At 38.7% G+C, this 18,795-nt stretch overlaps 1 long non-coding RNA gene across 1 annotated transcript in view; it reads left to right on the top strand.

Moving 5' to 3' along the window:
* Positions 1–18,795, top strand: part of LOC117199655 (uncharacterized) — a 107,357-nt gene that overhangs the window by 23,682 nt on the left and 64,880 nt on the right. The window lies entirely within an intron of this gene.

The raw sequence follows: 18,795 nt of genomic DNA, 5'->3' as shown, positions 1-18,795 counted from the left end.
CTCCCAGGAGTACCATCAGCTTTGACAAGCGATCAAATCACTCGATTTCCCTTTCTATGAAATGGGACTATCCTTCCTTGCATGACCTGATTGTTCTGAAGAGTAAATGAGAAACCCATGTGCCTACAAAGCAGTAGGTGTGGTTTGTAACATGAATGGATGCTGTCCAGATTCAAAAAAAAAAAAAAGGGCCATTTAAGGAGGAGGAAGAAGTTCTACATTGATCTTGAGTGTCTGGGGTTAAAGGTGTTTGGAAGAAGGGACTCTGGGGCCACAAAGCCAGGAGGAAATCCAGTTCGTCTTAAGGAATGATGTCAGAAGCCTAGTTGGATTTCTAGTCTGAGGCAAGAGGAATGATCCTCACGCTTTCATTGTCCAGAAGAGCAGTACAGCCAGGAGAGTCTGGAACAGAGTGAGTGGGATAGCATCCAATCAGCCAACAACTTGGTTCTGGAATGAGTTTGATTTGTGTGAGCGTTTGTTGGCCAGCTTTTATGTGATGCTCACTTTGTGACTCAGAGAAGTCCTTATGACTAAAATGTTCAATTCTGTACTATTAGAACTCGCAATATATGTACCAAAAGTGACATTCACAAGTACCTTTGTTTATTTATGCACATTAAGAAAACACCTATGTAGGGTGAGTATAAATAGCAGAGGTGAGCAGGAGTGTTTTTCCATGTTAGTTTCTTTCTTTTTTTTTTTTTAAATAGAGGTCAATTATAAAACAAAACAGAAGAGAAGAAAATCATTACACTATAATATAAATCTGAGACAATCTAGTAAGGGCTCTTTGCTTTTAAAACTAAAGAAAGAGAAGCTAAGAGAGAGATGCTTTCCCTAGATCACAAAGCATTTACAGTATTTAGTCAGAACTCTGAGCCAGGTCTTCTGGGATCCTACACAACATAGCTCTTCACGGAGGCACCTGCTTACATGTCCAAGGGTAGGACGAAGGTCATTTGCGAGTCTTAAGTTCTGACCACCCAAGAGTCTCATCCCTGAGAGAAAGAAATGAAAGGCAATGTGGTTAAGCAAAAGCAACATGGTGTTTGGACTCAGGGACCTGATTTTAAGTCCTTCATCTGTACTTTTTGGTTGTGATCCCAGATACATAAGTCAACTTCTCTGAGCAGCAGTTTCCTCATCTGTTAAATGTGGATAATGAGGCTACTTCACTGGCTTGTTGGAACATCAAACTTAAAGAGAGATTATAGGGAATTCCCTGGTGGTCCAGTAGTTAGGGCTCCACACTTCCACTGCAGGGGGCACAGGTTCGATCCCTGGTCGGGGAACGAAGATCCCACAAGCTGTGCAGCACAGCCAAAATAAATAAATAAATAAAGTATATATTTAAAAAAGAAAGATTACATATGAAACGTACAGATAAAGAGGAAACCAGAGGAATAAAAGTTCCTGTTCTTTTACTCCGTCTTCTTCATGATGCTATTATTATTATCATTCTAGTTGTCATTCAACGGCAAGTAAATAGCCTCTCATTTCATCTAGGTCTTCATCATACGTACCTGATTTGATTCTCTTTATTGGGTTCTAGGAGGATGAAGACAGTCTTTACATTGGCATTATCTTTCTTAAAGCAACATTCATCTTTCTGAACAACCTGAATGAAAGCAGGAAGCAGGATGGTGAGAGGCTCTGCACCTCTCCCTATTCATCGATTACTAGAAATAATGTAAGGATTCCACACTCTCCCCACCTGCTGCTTGCCAGGGACTGTAATATCCTATGCTATTGCTTTGAATTACTTGTGATAAGGAGGGAGTGTTTGTTAAATATTATCCACTTAGTAACACCCGTATTTGTATAGGGCACCTGTTATCCAAAGGTTTCACTTTACCCTGCAAATATCTCATTATCTAAAAGACACAACCCAGTGCCATCAATAATCAAATCTCTGTCACAGCCTCAATTTCTAAAAGAGACAAGACTCTTGTTGTCCTTCTTAGGCTATCATCCCACTCCTCGGAACACATCGTGTCATAGTCTGAAAGGAGATTTTAATTTTCTGTTGAGATCAGGGAGGCAATGAAGTAGAAAGTACTGGTCTGGGGTCAGTAGATCCATGATTCCACGATGATGATGATAGTGGTTATGACGATGATAACATTCTTGATCACCTACTACGTGGCCTGCAATCCTTACGTCTTCACTGATTTAGTCCTAACCAAAATACTGGTTAGTATATGTTTGACATAGGCAGCCCAAGAACCAATCAACAATGAAATAAATAAAAGAAAATGTCATTGTCTTACCTAAAGCACTTCTGGCAGTAGGATGCTTCCAGGATTGACCACCCCCCCAGCCTTGAGATCCTGCCATCTCCAGCGTCTCAGTTTTTGCTTTTGTATTTTTCTCTTAATGAGCACAGGTGATTATTGTAATTCCAGACATCACATCCTCATGGAACAATGTGCAAAATTAGAAAAGGGGAATAAATGTCGCTTTTTGAGTTCTTATTTAAGAATGAGAAAAATTTCCCAGAAGGCTTTTCTCTGTGTCTCACTGATCTATGACCATTATTGGGTCATTCACAGGCAAAGGGGAAAATACCACACCTGGCTTAAATTGGCCAGCTCTAACCATCTATAGTTGGATCTCTGCCCCCATCACGGTACCTGAACCGCCTCTGTGTTACCCCAGATCCTGCCTCAAGCCTCAATTCCTTGGACCTCGCAGTAACGCTAGATTCTGTTGGCTCCCTGTTGTAGAAACGCCGTCTTCCCTCTGTTCTCAGACATTGTCCTTTCCTTTGTTCTTCTCCATTGTTCTATCCCTTGGCCTATTTGCTCTCAATACTGGCCCCTTTCTCTCTTCCTCCCAAATTCCAGTCCACATGCCTGTGCTTCTCTTGTCGTAGAAAAGACTGTTCACAGCAATGACTACGGTTCCGACCTCTGTGTTGGCTTCTGCAAAATTTACACTGCTGCTCTGAGTAGAGGAGATGGGATCATAACCTAGAAGTCTAACTCTACCATCCACGCACTTATCCATTAAGTTCTATTGCCTGTGGCAATGTCGCTAACTCTAGTACATTCCTTCCATAGTCTCCTAAGGCTGTATTGGTTCCTTGCTCATTCCTGCCACAGAACAGACTCTCAAGCAGCTGACTGTGGAACAGCCTCCTTCTTTGGGTATATCTAGTCCCCTTTTAAATTAAATTTATTAGCTCCTATTAGATAAATAGTTTATATTCTAATTGAGTCCATCATCTGTCCTGACCTTGTCTGTTATTACCATCTTGCAAAACTTTACTCTTTGTATTAATCAAGGCAGAAGTCTCCTTTTGTCCACATACGTTGGATTTACCATTCTCTCCCTAATTTAAACTTTGTTAGGAGTAAACTTTGTTCACTGGGACTTTTAAAGCATCCTGCACATCCAGGTTTGAAAAAAGGTGTTCCGAATCCATGGAGCACCATCTGCCAGGATTATTCTCGTTGCTTCGGCAATTGCTCTTGGCTTTGCTGTCTCATGGGAGGCATCCAATCAATCTTCATGGGAAGTAACTTGATGGGTAAAAAGAATACAGGATTTGGATTTACTAATGTATCCAGCTACTATTACTCAATAAATTAAGCACTTACTAGGTGATAGTTTCCATCACATCACATGTCATGAGGATGAAAAGAAGCAAAAAAGTCTTTAGGATAGATCCTGGCACCTAGTACGTGAGCCATCATACGTAAGTCCTGATCTCCATTTCTTTTGGAATAAATGAATGCGTGAATGAACTTGCAAGCTCTTTTCTCCTATGGCATTCTTAAGCTGTGGTTTTCCTCTTGGTACTTTGCACTTGGTACTTTCCTCACAACCTGCCTCTTGGCCTGTGAACTAAACATGATGCCCAGTAAATTCTGCTCTATGTGGATTATGCCAGCTATTGGTTTGGATCCTGCCTACCAGCTCTGCTTTGTGCTTTTCGTTCAACTTTGATTCAGCAAATTTTTATAAAGTCCCTACCATGTGCCTGGCACTGGACTGGGCTCTCTGTATACAATGGTGGCCAAGATAGACATGGCACCTACATTTTACGTAGGAAAGGAGCAGTAACAATTAAGTGTGAAAATGGATAAACTTGGAAAGTACAGGGTGGTATGGAAGAACACACTCAAAGCAGACCAAATACATGTATAACATAATATTCCTCTTATCCCACTGGTCTGGGTTAATGACCTTTTTTCCTTGTGTCTAGTTAAATCCTGCTTGTTTTAGGGTGCTGTTGGTTGTAGTTACAAGGACAAATAAAAACTCAAAATGACTTAAATAGCAAAGGACAGTTTTTTTGGTTCATATGATGGAAGTCTAGAGACAACTAATTTTGGGGGAAGCTACATATAGTGACAAGATAAGACCAAGAATCGCTTTTTCTCCATTTCTCAGCACCAGCTGCTCAGCATTGCCTCTCTCATTGGCAAGCTCTTCCCCTAGTGGTCCCAAAATGATTGCCATTGTCTGCCCAGGATTCATGCTTCCTAGTTTACAGAAAGCAAGGAGGAATACATTGAATAAAAGTGCTGACTTTGGTATAATGGGATCCCCTTAAGTCCTATAGCTGCTCTATGGGCAGATAGAAGAATTTCCACCTATGCATTTCTATACATAGAATTTAGTACTGAGCCACATGCCCTACCCCTAGACCCAGGGGTGGTTCTCCTAAAATATACAATCTGCCTAAGGGAGGAGAAACCTGATAAGCATTGCGTGCACTCTTCAGATCTATGGTTATTGCCAAACTGCTTTACAAATGGCTTCTGATCTAACTCCAACCAGCAGCAAACGACAGCTGCCATTTCTCCAATCCTCACAGACACTTGATATTTCCTAAAACTTATTTATATTAATGTTAAAAAAATGAAGAATGGAATATAATTGTTGATGGGCCATTCTTGTCCCCTTTTTCATAAGTTGCCAGTTTTAAAAAAATGCCTATTCTATAAATAGGTTGTTTTTCCTCTCTGTATTTGTTTTTTGTACCAACAACATGTTTTGCTAATAATTTTTACCTGTCTGTGTCATTCCATTTCAATGTTGGTCCATTTGTTATGCAGAGGCTTTGAATTTCAAGGTGTTCAAAGTTAATCAATCTTTTCCTTTGTGGTTTGGTCTTTTTGTGCCTTATTTTTAAAATAAAAAACTCCTTTTCTACCCAGTACAGTAAAAAGTAACCTCATATTTTCTTTTACAAGTTTTAAAGCGTTGTTGCTCACCTTTAGGCCTTTAGTTCACCTGGCATTTGTTTTTGTGGTTGGTGTGAGGTAAGAACCTAACTTACTTACGTACTTATTTATTGCAATTTGGAGGATCAATTTTTCTAGTACTATATATTGGCTGGTCCATTCGTTACTGCTGATTTTTCATGGACTAGTCTCCATTTATGAATGAGTCCAATCCTGGCCTCTGTATTCCATCCATTCATACTACTTTGTGCTTTCTAACTTCCCTTCTTTTTTCTTCTTTTTCCTTCTTCCCTGTCTTCTTTCAACTAGGCGGGATTGTCTTGACTCCTACTTCTATTCATGCTCCACCGACTTAAAAGTTCTCACATCTGTGCAGTTCTTTAGAGATTATCCTTAACATCGTCGCACTTAACTTTGATTTAGCAATGTCAGAGTTTACATTTGCCTATCCCTCCCAAACGACAAGCATTTCTTTAGCACCACTTTTTATCTTTCATGGTATTGATAACTAATATTTTAATTCTATCCTTTTTGCAACACCTCAATTAGTAATCATCTTTCTGTTTTCTACAGTCAAGCCTCATTTACATTCATCTACATAATTCTCAATTCATTTGCTCATTATTGCTCTTTGCATTCCTCTTATTCATCCTTGTAACACTTTGCAAATATGATTTCACTGGTTTCCAACATCCATTGCTAGTGCCAGTCTAATTGTTGGATATTCATAGGTAACTGTGTTTACTCCCTACTTGCTTTTAAAATCATTCCTCTATGTTTGGTATTTCTCCACTATGTGTCTAACTGAAGTTTGTGGTTTTTTAATATCCTCAAAATTTAATGTGTTTCTTTTTTCTGAAGATTCAAAGTTTTCTTTAGTTGGGATACTTCTATAAAATATTACTTTCCCCTCTCCTCTTTACTCTCTTTTTTTGGGATAACTTTCTAGATGAATGTTGGACAAACTTATTCTATACTCCATAGAATAGCTCTTGTTTTATATTTTCTATTTCTTTATTTTTGTGGAAGCTCATTTAATGTAATTTCTTCAGATCTATATTCACTAATTCTTTCATCTTTTGTATCTAATTTGCTGTTTAACCCTTCCACTGAATTTTTCCCTACAGCCATAATTGTTCATATTGAGAAGTTCTCTTTGTGTGTATATGCATGGTTGTGTGTGTGTGTTTTATAAAATGCACCTGCCCTTTTGTTCATAGTACACCTTTCTTTCACTTTTGTCATAATTCCTTTTTTACTTATCTTCATTATATTCAATTTTTAAAAATTTTATAGTCCTCAGGTTATTCTATTATATTGAATTCTTGGTATGCTGTCTCCCCAGTGGTTGTGTTTGCTGTCTTGCCCTTATGATATATCTTTTCTCAAATGGTTTATGATTGGTGTTTGTGAGTTCATCTTCAGTGGTGGTGGATTCTTTCTCAGTTGGAATCTCACAGGCCAAGTTGTGGATGCTTTATACTGTCTTCAAGAGTGACATCCAGTGTGTTTGTGGATCTAGAACTAATTTTTATATCGGTAACTCTGAGATTACTATGCCACATGGGAACTGTAAACTCAGATCCTATAACCTCAAGTGGTATAGCCTTAAGTTTTGATTTCTTACGAGAGACATTTGTTGTACACTCAGGGCCCTGTTAATACAAGTGAAAACCCTTATAGGATCCTATATCTGCAAGATATAAGTTTCACCTCTGTACTGGACTCAGGCTCAAGCTTTGATCTTCCTAATCACATAGGGGACATTCAAACCTTAACCATCAACCATACAAGTCTATTCTGTATCCATTATCCATTCTCAAGTTGCCATAATGTCAGCTCAGATATTTCCCACTGTGATAATCTGAGTTTCTTCTTAATTTATAGTATTAAAAATTTATCTTTCTTTTGAGCTTTTGCCTATGTACCTTTTAAAAAGCTTATTTATATATACTTGGTGTGAGGTTATACTGTTTTACTTTGATTTTCATGTTATTAAAAGTTAAGTCTCAAAGTACATCTCTCTTATTTTAATTTAGCTAGCTAGCTATGTCATCCAGGAGACTGTGAGTTCCTTATGGGCTTGGATTTTAGCTCTTTTATTAATTTGGTAATGAACACGAATATTGGTAAGTTCCAACAATCCCACAATTAAGAGTACTAGTGAGCAATAAATATTCCGTGCTCCAGTTTCCTCATCTAAAAATGATGATACGAATCTCACCTCTTAGAAGGGTCATGCAGATGAATTAAAATAATTCATTAAAAAATAAAATACACCAGCACAACGTTGGATGTGTAACAAAAACAAACAGTAAACAAAAGCAGAGGGAAGATATCCTCCATAAATGCTAATTGGTATCACCAGGAAATTTGCTAAATGAGTATGTGAATAAATGAAAAGACCTTAGCAATTTACTCACTGAGGGCTGTGCATCCCAGATTCCAGAAAGTAGAGTTTTCTCGATATGGAAACCACGAATTTTAGTCTATAATCAAGGGCATGTTGGATTCCTCTGGGATCCAGGCCCTAGAGAACATCCAAGTCAAATTGTCTGTCCTAGGGAATCAGGTAACATTTCCGGGCTTCCCTCCACACCTTTGTAGAGTACCAGCTCTCTGCCACCCCACCACTTGTCAGGTGAGCTAAAATTGTGTGGGTAAAAGTGCCCCACCTCCTTTGGGAAATTTGTTACCCTCATGTGATTTGCCACTTGCACGTATTCACAATGTCATATTTTCTAATATTAGAAGAGAAAGAACACTGTGGGTTAACAGGTAGAGAAGAGAACTAGAGGTGAAGAGTAAAAGCAGGTTAATACCATTTTAAGAACAAAGATTTCAATGAGGCAGCTCTTCTGGGGAGATCTAAAAAACCACTTCCCATTGCAAATGCATGGTGCTCAGGTTCTAATCTAAGTGTTACAAGCTCATCAAATATTTCCACCCAGTGGGCTTCAATTCACCCAGGTTAAATTCCCTCAACCGTGCTTTAAAGTTTTCTCTTCTTAAGAGTAGAAGGGAAAATCAGAGTAGTGTCTCATAAAGTGTGTCTTGTTTGGGAAACGGAAATGAGGCTAGGTGACCCGGGCCGGGGGCGGAGGAGGGAGTCAAACCTGTGACTTTCTCCTTTGGGCTTTCCCACAGTGACCCAGGCAGCCATTCTATGGGGCCTACATTCAAAGACGTGAGAAATGGCCAGAAGGAAGGTGAGGGAACTGGCAATAGGTAGCCTTGAGAAGAGACTGGAAAAAGATGTTATAAATACCCTTTTCTATCTGTACAGTGCTTGAGTAGAGGTAGAGTTTACCTGTGTTGCTTCCAAAACTCAAAGTGAATGCCATCAATTATTAAGCCATCACTTATTGAACACCTGCTCTGTACCAGGGTCTGTCCTGGTGATGGAAATACCAGTGGAAATTTAGTACAAGTGAATACTATATGCCAGTATGCAAGGTGTTTTATTTTTATTATCTCACCTAAGTTTTTCGGTACTGCAAGTAATTTTCGCAGCATTATGTCATGTCCTTGAAAACTATAGTATGTTGCTTCCCAGTTGCTGGAAAGCAGAATTTCACTCAACATAGAAGGCACTGTGATTTAATTGAAATAAACAGGTTTTGTAGCTAGGTAAGCCTGGGTTCATTTCCCAACTCTGCCACTTATTAGCTCTGTTACCATGATCAATTGATTTCAAATTCCCTTAGACTCAATCTGTTCACACATAAAATGGGCTAGTAATAACTACTTTATAGAAGCCTCACAGGATTAAAATGAGGTATATGTACTTAGAGACTATTAGAGGTTAACATTTATTGAACACTTTTCTTGTGCCAGGCATATGCTAAATAATTTATAAACATCTTATTTAGTCCTCACAACACCCCCTCTAAAGTACAAAGAATTTCAATTTCTTTGAAAGAAACTGAGACTTATCGAGATAGTTTTCTGCCCAAAGCCATACAACAAAGTGTCCTGGTTGGCACCCCAAACCCGTCTGTCTTAGTCTGCAACCCATGTTCTTAACCACTGTCCTTCAAAGGATTAGGAAAACCGCTGTCCTTCAAAGGATTAGGAAAACACCATCCTTAATTTCCCACATATTCTGTTTACCTTCTCTGCCACACACAGATACACATATACATATACACTGTCCCTGAAATTATTCCATCTAAAAATACATTTGGATAAGTAAACCTCAGGTCTTAAAAATGTGACTGTTTCATAGAGGATTAAACTGTACACCAGACTTTTTTTTTTTAATTAGATGGATTTTATCATTAGAGCACAGCACAGTGGAAAAAAGACCCTTTTGAGTCTGCCCGATTTGGGTTTGAAATGACTCTCTCTTATTCACTCACTCCCTGAACTCTCTTCTAAAGAGAGAGGATAAGTTCTTCCTCATAGGACTGTTGAGAGGATTAAACAAGTTTCTGAAGTTGGACATGCCTATCCTCTGGCTGCCACCTAGAAGGGTCTTCAACAAACAGGAGTCTCTTTCCTTGAAGAAAGTGAGGTTCAGGAACTGAAGAAAAGAGGGCTCGGTAAAGTGCTGCGGTGAAGTGAAGTGAACAGGCAAGAGACCAATAAACCCTCAACAACAGACCCATATTTGGGCTAACCACACCCAAATTCACAGCAGCATACAAGCAAGACACACGAAAGTGATAAAAACATAACTTGGCCTCCAGGTGATGGAGAGATTTCTAGAAATCTAAAGTAGCAGGCTCCACAACACAGAGTGGTCTCCCTCACGGGGCACTAGACGCACCTGCTGGGGCCCCTTCCAGCTCTTGGGGATGAGGACGCCACAGGGGCTGTCCCTTAGGCTGAAGGAGAAGCAGGAGGCCCATTTGCTCTCTTAGAGCCTGGGAATCCCAGCCATCCCCCCAGGGGAGGTCACTGGCAGCCTTAGCTGGAGTGATCTGAGTCGGGATGAACCATGATACCGAGTTCCGGTAACACCCACAGAATGTTCTACACTTGTGACTGAACCTGAGCTAAATAAACAACCCCAGAACCCTCCTCCAGGAGGATGGCTATGTGTGGTATGGCCTAGTAATCTCCTGACTCAGACAAGTCAAAGAGCCGAGAGGCTAGGCCTTGCAGTTTTCACCACTATTTTAACAATTACATGTTCAGCCCCTATTTCGTGCCAGTCATTGTGTTAGGAGCTATGTCAAATGGGAATGTTATTAACTGTGTTCTCTGAAGCTCAGGGCCTTCTCGGGACCACGTGGGGTGGGTTATGTAAGGGTGGAGCTGAGTAGGTTTTGCCCGCCTTCTGCTCCCCCGGGTCAACCAGAACAGCTTCCCTCTTATCTATTTTATTTTATTGGCCTTCCCCATAATATTTTATTGAAGTGATAAAAGGTTAAAAAAAGTCTGCTTTTTTTTAAAAGCGTGGAAACAGCATCTAGGGCAATGATATGAAGTTATGATGGGCATATCATTTACAGCCAGAGAGAGAGAGAGCGAGAGCGAGAGAGAGAGAGAGAGAGAGAGAGAGAGAGAGACTCGAGAGAGAGAAAGAAAGCCGATATTTATTGTGTATCAGACATTGTTTTCAATTAATTTTCACATGGCCCTAGAAGTGAGTACTATTATTAGTACTATTTTAGAGGATGTTCAGAGAATTTGAGTGAACTTACTTGAGTCATGTAGCCAATAAACAGTTCAGTAGATCGTCAGTGTAAGAGTGTGTGCCCTTAACTGACACACTATGTTGTCTCCTCAAAATCTCCCTGTGTGACCATATCCACCCCTGCACCTTGCCGTTTTCAGCTACTGCTCAGAAGCTCCCTCCTCAGAGGGGCCTTCCCTGACTACCATATCTCAAATAGCACCCCTCTTGTCAATCTGATTCTTCTTTTCACTCCTTCATTTTCTTTCGTAGCCCTTATCCCAAATTGATAAATATTGCACATGTATTTATTTATGGTCTTTGGTCTGTGGCCCCCAAGAATGTCAGCTTCTTGAGGTCAGGAGTTTTGTAAGCTCCCAGATCATGGTTCATCCCTGACAACTGGATTAGAAAAAGGCCCTGTGGAAATAAGTCAGGGGGTACACGAGTTGAAGAGGAAAACATCTGGAATGTGAAAGGCAAAACGATAGAGGGTCATAAGCCTAGAATATACGGTCAAACAGCTTCAGTTTGAATCACATCTTTGCTCTTAGCTGTGTGAATGTAAACAAGTTTTGGTTTCCTCACTGATAGTAGGGTCTCAGTGCCATTGTGAGGATTAAATGCGACAGTATACACTAATAATGCTCTTTATCATTTACTTAATTCAGTTTTTTTCCTAGAGTCCTGGAAACATAGATAAGCACATAGTAAGTGCTCAATACACACATGATGGATGATGGACTGCCAGACCACAGTTCATGATTAGAGAGGCCATGTTATATTATGGAAAAAGGAATGAAAAAGAACAAGGAGACCAGCCACTAGACCCAATTCTGCAATATAACTAGCTGTGTGCCCTTGAACAAGTTGTCTTGCCTCTTGGGTCCATGTTTTCTCCTGGGTAAAACAAGGTAGTTGGACAGGCTGATGTATAAGTTGCCTTTCATCTCTGAAGTCTATGAAATCGAAAACATCCCACCGTTGATCTGGTTTCCCTTGGATTTCTGGTAGCAAATCCTCCTACCCTGATTGTTGTCAGGAAGCTAAAATGAACTATTACATTTTTTTAATTTGCTTCCTGGGTTCCAGTCCAAGTAAAAATTTTTCATGTTACATCAGAGAATAACGGTTGGTGGCTTGGCCAAAGGATACTGATATTTACAATGGGCAATTAATTCACTCTCTTATCTGGGTCCTCTAGGGTCGTTCTGGATTAGTGAGCCTCTTGATTAGGTTGAAGGAATTCCATCACCCCTTGTACTTGCCCTCAATGAGTGAGAAAGGAATGAGAGGTATCAAGGTTGTCTTGGAGACTTCTGTTCCAAGTCCACCTTGGAGAGTTCAGTGGTTTTATTCCTGTTCCGTGGGAAGGGTTACTGTTGCTTTTGACACGCTGATTTACTAGACAAGGCTACTGCCAAGGATCTTGCAGGCTTAGAAAGTCATGCTGGCGTCCTGATGTGAAAGTTCTGTGTTCTCAACCATCATTTCCTTAGTTGTCATTTCAAAGTAACTGATATTTGAAAAACAAGGATGTCGTATATAGCACAAGGAACTAGATTCAATATCTTGTAATAACCCAGAGTGGAAAAGAATCAAAAAAAAGATTATATATATAGATATATATATATATATAAAAAACCAAATCACTTTGTAGTACAATTGAAATTAATACAATATTGTAAATCAACTCTACTTCAATAAGATGAATAAAAACAAAGTAGCTGATAGTTTACCTTTGTCCTGTATTCAAAAAACTGCATAGCCAAACAAAACAAAACCAAACCAAAAACTATGCAGCCACAGTGACTTATAAAAATTCAACAGAGTAATCTTTTTTTGTATGAATTTGTGTCCTATGGCCAGTGGACCAGCAAACACTTCTCATAAAATATGGATTATCTGAAAATGCATTTTAAGTCTCACCTTCTGTTTGATGTTAAAAACAAAATCAACAATATATAGTAGTTTTTTTGTTTTCCCACAGGGACACAGAAAATCTCTAGCAAAGGAGAAATGACAGTAGTTAGTGGCAACCTGTTTGCATAACTACCAGTAAAGTAAGGCCTGAGCTGCTTCCTGGCTCCATGCAAGCTCAGTAGGAATACGCAGGTGGGGAGGTGGAAGGAAAGTAGGGACTCAGAAAACACCTGCTGAGGAGTCAGCTGGACCTAGGTTGAAAACCAGCTATGCCATCTGGACAGCTGTGTAATTTTAGGCAAATGACTTCCTCTTTCTGTGCCTCACTTTCTTCAGGGATAAATAAGAACACCTCCTTCATAAACTTGTCATAAGAATCTGATATAGTAATGCATATAAAGTGCAGGGCAGAGTCCCTGGAACAAAATAGTAGCTACAATTAGGTATGATTACAAACAAATCATTTCACCTCATTGAGCCTCAATTCCTTTACGTATTAAATAAAATGGTTAAACTAGATGAATTTCAATTTTTTTCTTCAAGTGCTATATATGATTTATGACTATATTCCATGAAATAGAGAGCGATGGGATAGTTAAGGAATTACCACTGGGTATAGGGATGGAGATTCTAAACTCCCACAGTCTGCAGGTGAGGGCAAAGCTGCTCCTGTAGCCTGAGGGCTATCCTCCAGAAGGAAGACAAAGCCCAATAAAGTGGGGAGGAAGTGGGGCAGAGCTTGATGAAACAGTAGAAGGCATCTAAGGGAATAAGAGTGAAGTACCAGTAATATCCACTAGAGGCAGTCTCGTGGATCAACCATTCAAAACCTAACATATAGTGGCATGTCACTGATATATGTTAAAGTGTGTAGCAGGACCTTATGAATAAGTAAAAGGTGGCTAAAGTTATTACATCTCATTGATAGTAAGGATAATATGTTAAAAAGCTATCTTTTATTGAGCACCTGCTAAAATATGTATTATCTCATTAATTCCCCATTAAAAACCCTAAAAAGCAGGTAATATTAGTTCATTTTACATATGTAGGGAGATTAAATCTCAAATAGGTTAACTGACTGTTTAAAGCCACCAAGATCACCCATGGTAGATCAAATTATGTTCCATCTGAGTCTAGATTTCATGCCCTTTGCAGTATGTAGTGCTGGCTCTATTCATTAAAATTGCTGTTTAATCTCTATATGACATTTTTTTTCCTTATTCCATATCGACTTCTCTTTCTATGCTCATTCTTCTACCTAATAACAATATAATGCATATTTAAATAAATGTACCCTCTGCTACATTGTGTGCTTTTGTAACTAGGTGATCTATTATTATCTGCTTAAATCTATGTCTTTATTGCATAATTCAGCATTTTAATATTCTCTTTGAAAAGTGTTTTGAGTCACTTCCCTACAAAGGTGCTGTATTAAATTACATTCATTATTCTTGCTAAATGCAGAAGTCATGGTTCAGGTGAACGAGAAAGTAACTCCCATTATCCTCAGCACATTCCAGCACATTCGTTATTGTCTGTGACATTTATCAACACAGCATTTAGACATTTTAAAGAAAGGGAAAATTTCACTTTAAATTCCAAAACATTTCACTAACACAGAGCCAAATTCTGCAGGTGAAAAAGTCACTTCCTTGATACAAGTTACACATGTTGCCTTAACTCTTGGAGCACAACGAGAAGATGTAAAACAACATGCTAAGAATCAAGGTGTGTGAACTATTCAATCTATCTGCTGTGACTTATGTTGCATCATAATTATAAGTATGCTCATGTTATTCTTAATAACATGTGACTCCCTGTGTGCCAAGGATATAGATGTTGTGTTGACATTTTCCTAGGTCCCTTTTGTGACCTCCTCATGTTATTTATTTCATCCCTGTGCCAATACTGTCTTCTAAGGAACATGCTATCTGTCCATACTGCCTTTCAACTGTCACCCTAGCTGGCATTTACTAATCTCATTTCCTGTATTCGTGGAGAAATCACAGCCTTACTACCTACTCCAACTTTAGTCATTTTAGGTGCTGGGTGAAGAGTCAACATTATCCTAGGCTGGGGTCCTCTGAAGCGGATCCTGAGATGAGGATTCAGATGCAAGTGATTTATGAAAGAAGTACTTCCAGGAGAATCTGGTGGAAAAAAAAAATGGGGAAGCAGTCTAAGAGGGAGATGTCAGATGAAGTCCTGTGGAAGGGAGTTTCATCCTTATCCTGCTGGAGACCTCTGTAGTGGAGATTCCACCTCAGAGCCCAGAAAGCTGGCTGTTCCTCCACCCTCACCCTTCAGCCATTGGTCTAGGACCACTGGGTATAGGGATGGAGATTCTAAACTCCCACAGTCTGCAGGTGAGGGCAAAGCTGCTCCTGTAGCCTGAGGGCTATCCTCCAGAAGGAAGATAAAGCCCAATAAAGTGGGGAGGAAGTGGGGCAGAGCTTGGTGAAACAGTAGAAGGCATCCAAGGGAATAAGGGTGAAGTACCAATGGTATCCACTAGAGGCAGTCTCATGGATCAACCATCCAAAACCTAACCTCATAATTCCTTGACATCGTATTGGTTTTCTAGGGCTGCCATAACAAAGTACCACAAACTGAGCAGCTTAAACAAGAGAAATGTATTGCCTCACAATTCTGGAGGCCGGAAGTTCAAAATCCAAGAGTTGGCAGGATTGGTTTCTTCTGAGGGCTGTGAAGGAAGGATCTGTTCCAGGGTTCTCTCCTTGGCTTGTAGATGGCTGGCTTCTCCCTGTGTCTCCTCTGTCTCTCCTCTATGCATGTCTCTTTGTCCAAATTTCCCCTTTTTATACGGACACCAGTCATATTGTATTAGAGGCCCACCCTATTGCAATATGACCTTCTCTTAACTAATTATATCTAATATGTACCATGACCCTAGTTTCAAACAAGACCACATTCTGAGGTACTAGGGAATAGGACTTCAATGTATGAATTTTAACAAGATACCATTCAACCTATAACAGTATTCTTCCATTTCAAAAACTTTATTAAGAAACCCACTTCCATACCCACATTCAACTTCTTACCTCCTGGTACTGTTGTCTGGGACCTTTAACTCTTTACTTTGTTAAAGCTTAAACTTTGGAGATTAAACCTTTGTCAGTTGCTTTGTTTGCAAATATTTTCTCACATTCTGAAGGTTATCTTTTCATCTTGTTTATGGTTTCCTGTGCTGTGCAAAAGCTTTTAAGTTTCATTAAGTCCCATTTGTTTATTTTTGTTTTTATTTCCATTTCTCTAGGAGGTGGGTCAAAATGGATCTTGATGTGATTTATGTCATAGAGTGCTCTGCCTATGTTTTCCTCTAAGAGTTTTACAGTGTCTGGCCTTACATTTAGGTCTTTAATCCATTTTGAGTTTATTTTTGTATATGGTATTAGGGGAGTGTTCTAATTTCATTCTTTTACATGTAGCTGTCCAGTTTTCCAAGCACCACTTATTGAAGAGGCTGTCTTTTTTCCATTGTATATTCTTGCCTCCTTTATCAAAGATAAGGTGACCATATGTGCGTGGGTTTATCTCTGTTCCATTGATGGATATTTCTCTTTTTGTGTCAGTACCATACTGTCTTGATTACTGCAGCTTTGTAGTATAATCTGAAGTCAGGGAGCCTGATTCCTCCAGCTCCATTTTTCGTTCTCAAGATTGCTTTTGCTATTTGGGGTCCTTTGTGTTTCCATACAAATTGTGAAATTTTTTGTTCTAGTTCTGTGAAAAATGCCAGTGGTAGTTTGATAGCAATTACATTGAATCTGTAGATTGCTTTGGGTAGTATAGTCATTTTCACAATATTGATTCTTCCAATCCAAGAAAATGGTATATCTCTCCATTTGTTTGTATCATCTATAATTTCTTTCATCAGTGTCTTATAATTTTCTGTATACAGGTCTTTTGTCTCCTTAGGTAGGTTTATTCCTAGGTATTTTATTGTTTTAGTTGCAATGGTAAATGGGAGTGTTTTCTTGATTTCACTTTCAGATTTTGGATCACTAGTGTATAGGAATGCCAGAGATTTCTGTGCATTAATTTTGTATCCTGCTACTTTACCAAATTCATTGATTAGCTCTAGTAGTTTTCTTGTAGTATCTTTAGGATTCTCTGTGTATAATGTCATGTCATCTGCAAACAGTGACAGCTTTACTTCTTCTTTTCCAATTTGGATTCCTTTTATTTCTTTTTTGTCTCTGATTGCTGTGGCTAAAAGTTCCAAAACTATGTTGAATAATAGTGGTGAGAGTGGAAAACCTTGTCTTGTTCCTGATCTTAGAGGAAAAGGTTTCAGTTTTTCACCATTGAGAACAATGTTGGCTGTGGGTTTGTCATATATGGCCTTTATTAGTTGAGGTAAGTTTCCTCTATGCCTACTTTCTGGAGGGTTTTTAACATAAATGGGTGTTGAATTTTGTCAAAAGCTTTTTCTGCATCTATTGAGATGAGCATATGATTTTTATCCTCAATTTGTTAATATAGTGTATCACATTGATTTGCATACATTGAAGAATCCTTGCATTCCTGGGATTAACCCCACTTGATCGTGGTGTATGGTCCTCTTAATGTGGTGTCAGATTCTGTTTGCTAGTATTGTGTTGAGGATTTTTGCATCTATATTCATCAGTGATATTGTCCTGTAGTTTTCTTTTTTTGTGACATCTTTTTCTGATTTTGGTTTCAGGGTGATGGTGGCCTCATAGAATGAGTTTGGGAGTGTTCCTCCCTCCGCTATATATTGGAAGAGTTTGAGAAGGATAGGTGTTAGCCCTTTTCTAAACGTTTGACAGAATTTGCCTGTGAAGCCATCTGGTCCTGGGCTTTTGTTTGTTGGAAGATTTTTAATCACAGTTTCAATTTCAGTGCCTGTGATTGGTCTGTTTATATTTTCTATTTTCTATTTTTTCCTGGTTCAGTCTCAGAAGGTATGGTTTTCTAAGAATTTGTCCATTTCCTCCAGGTTGTCCATTTTTTTGGTGTATAGTTGTTTGTAGTAATCTCTCATGATCCTTCGTATTTCTGTAGAGTCAGTTGTTACTTCTCGTTTTTCATTTCTAATTCCACTGATTTGAGTCTTTTCTGTTTTTTTCTTGATGAGTCTGGCTAATGGTTTATCAATTTTGTTTATCTTCTCAAAGAACGATCTTTTAGTTTTATTGATCTTTGCTATCATTTCCTTCATTTCTTTTTCATTTATGTCTGATCTGATGTTTATGATTTCTTTCCTTCTGCTAACTTTGGATTATTTTGTTATTCTTTCTCTAATTGCTTTAGGTGTAAGGTTAGATTGTTTATTTGAGATTTTTCTTGTTTCTTGAGGTAGGATTGTATTGCTATAAACTTCCCTCTTAGAACTGCTTTTGCTGCATCCCACAGGTTTTGGGTCGTGTTTCATTGTCATATGTTTCTAGGTATTTTTTGATTTCCTCTTTGATTTCTTCAGTGTTCTCTTGGTTATTTAGTAGTGTATTGTTTAGCCTCCATGTGTTTGTATTTTTTTCCCCTGTAATTGATATCTAGTCTTATAGCTTTGTGGTCAGAAAAGATACTTGATAGGATTTCAATTTTCTTAAATTTACCAAGGCTTGATTTGTAACCCAAGGTATGATCTATACTGGAGAATATTCCATGAGCACTTGAGAAGAAAATGTATTCTATTGTGTTTGGGTGGAATGTCCTATAAATATCAATTAAGTCCATCTTGTTTAATGCATCATTTAAAACTTGTGTTTCCTTATTTATTTTCATTTTGGACGATCTGTCCATTGGTGAAAGTGGGGTGTTAAAGTCCCCTACTTTGATTGTGTTACTGTTAATTTCCCCTTTTATGGCTGTTAGCATTTGCCTTATGTATTGAGGTGCTCCTATGTTGGGTGCATAAATATTTACAATTGTTATATCTTATTCTTGGATCGATCCCTTGATCATTATGTAGTATCCTTCTTTGTCTCTTTTAATAGTCTTTATTTTAAAGTCTATTTTGTCTGATATGAGAATTGCTACTCCAGCTTTCTTTTGATTTCCATT

The sequence above is a fragment of the Orcinus orca genome, chromosome 17 (genome assembly GCF_937001465.1).
Source record: "Orcinus orca chromosome 17, mOrcOrc1.1, whole genome shotgun sequence".
Classification (NCBI taxonomy): domain Eukaryota; kingdom Metazoa; phylum Chordata; class Mammalia; order Artiodactyla; family Delphinidae; genus Orcinus; species Orcinus orca.
The sequence above is the reverse complement of the archived record's forward strand: the minus strand, read 5'-3'. Positions and strand labels throughout refer to the sequence as shown.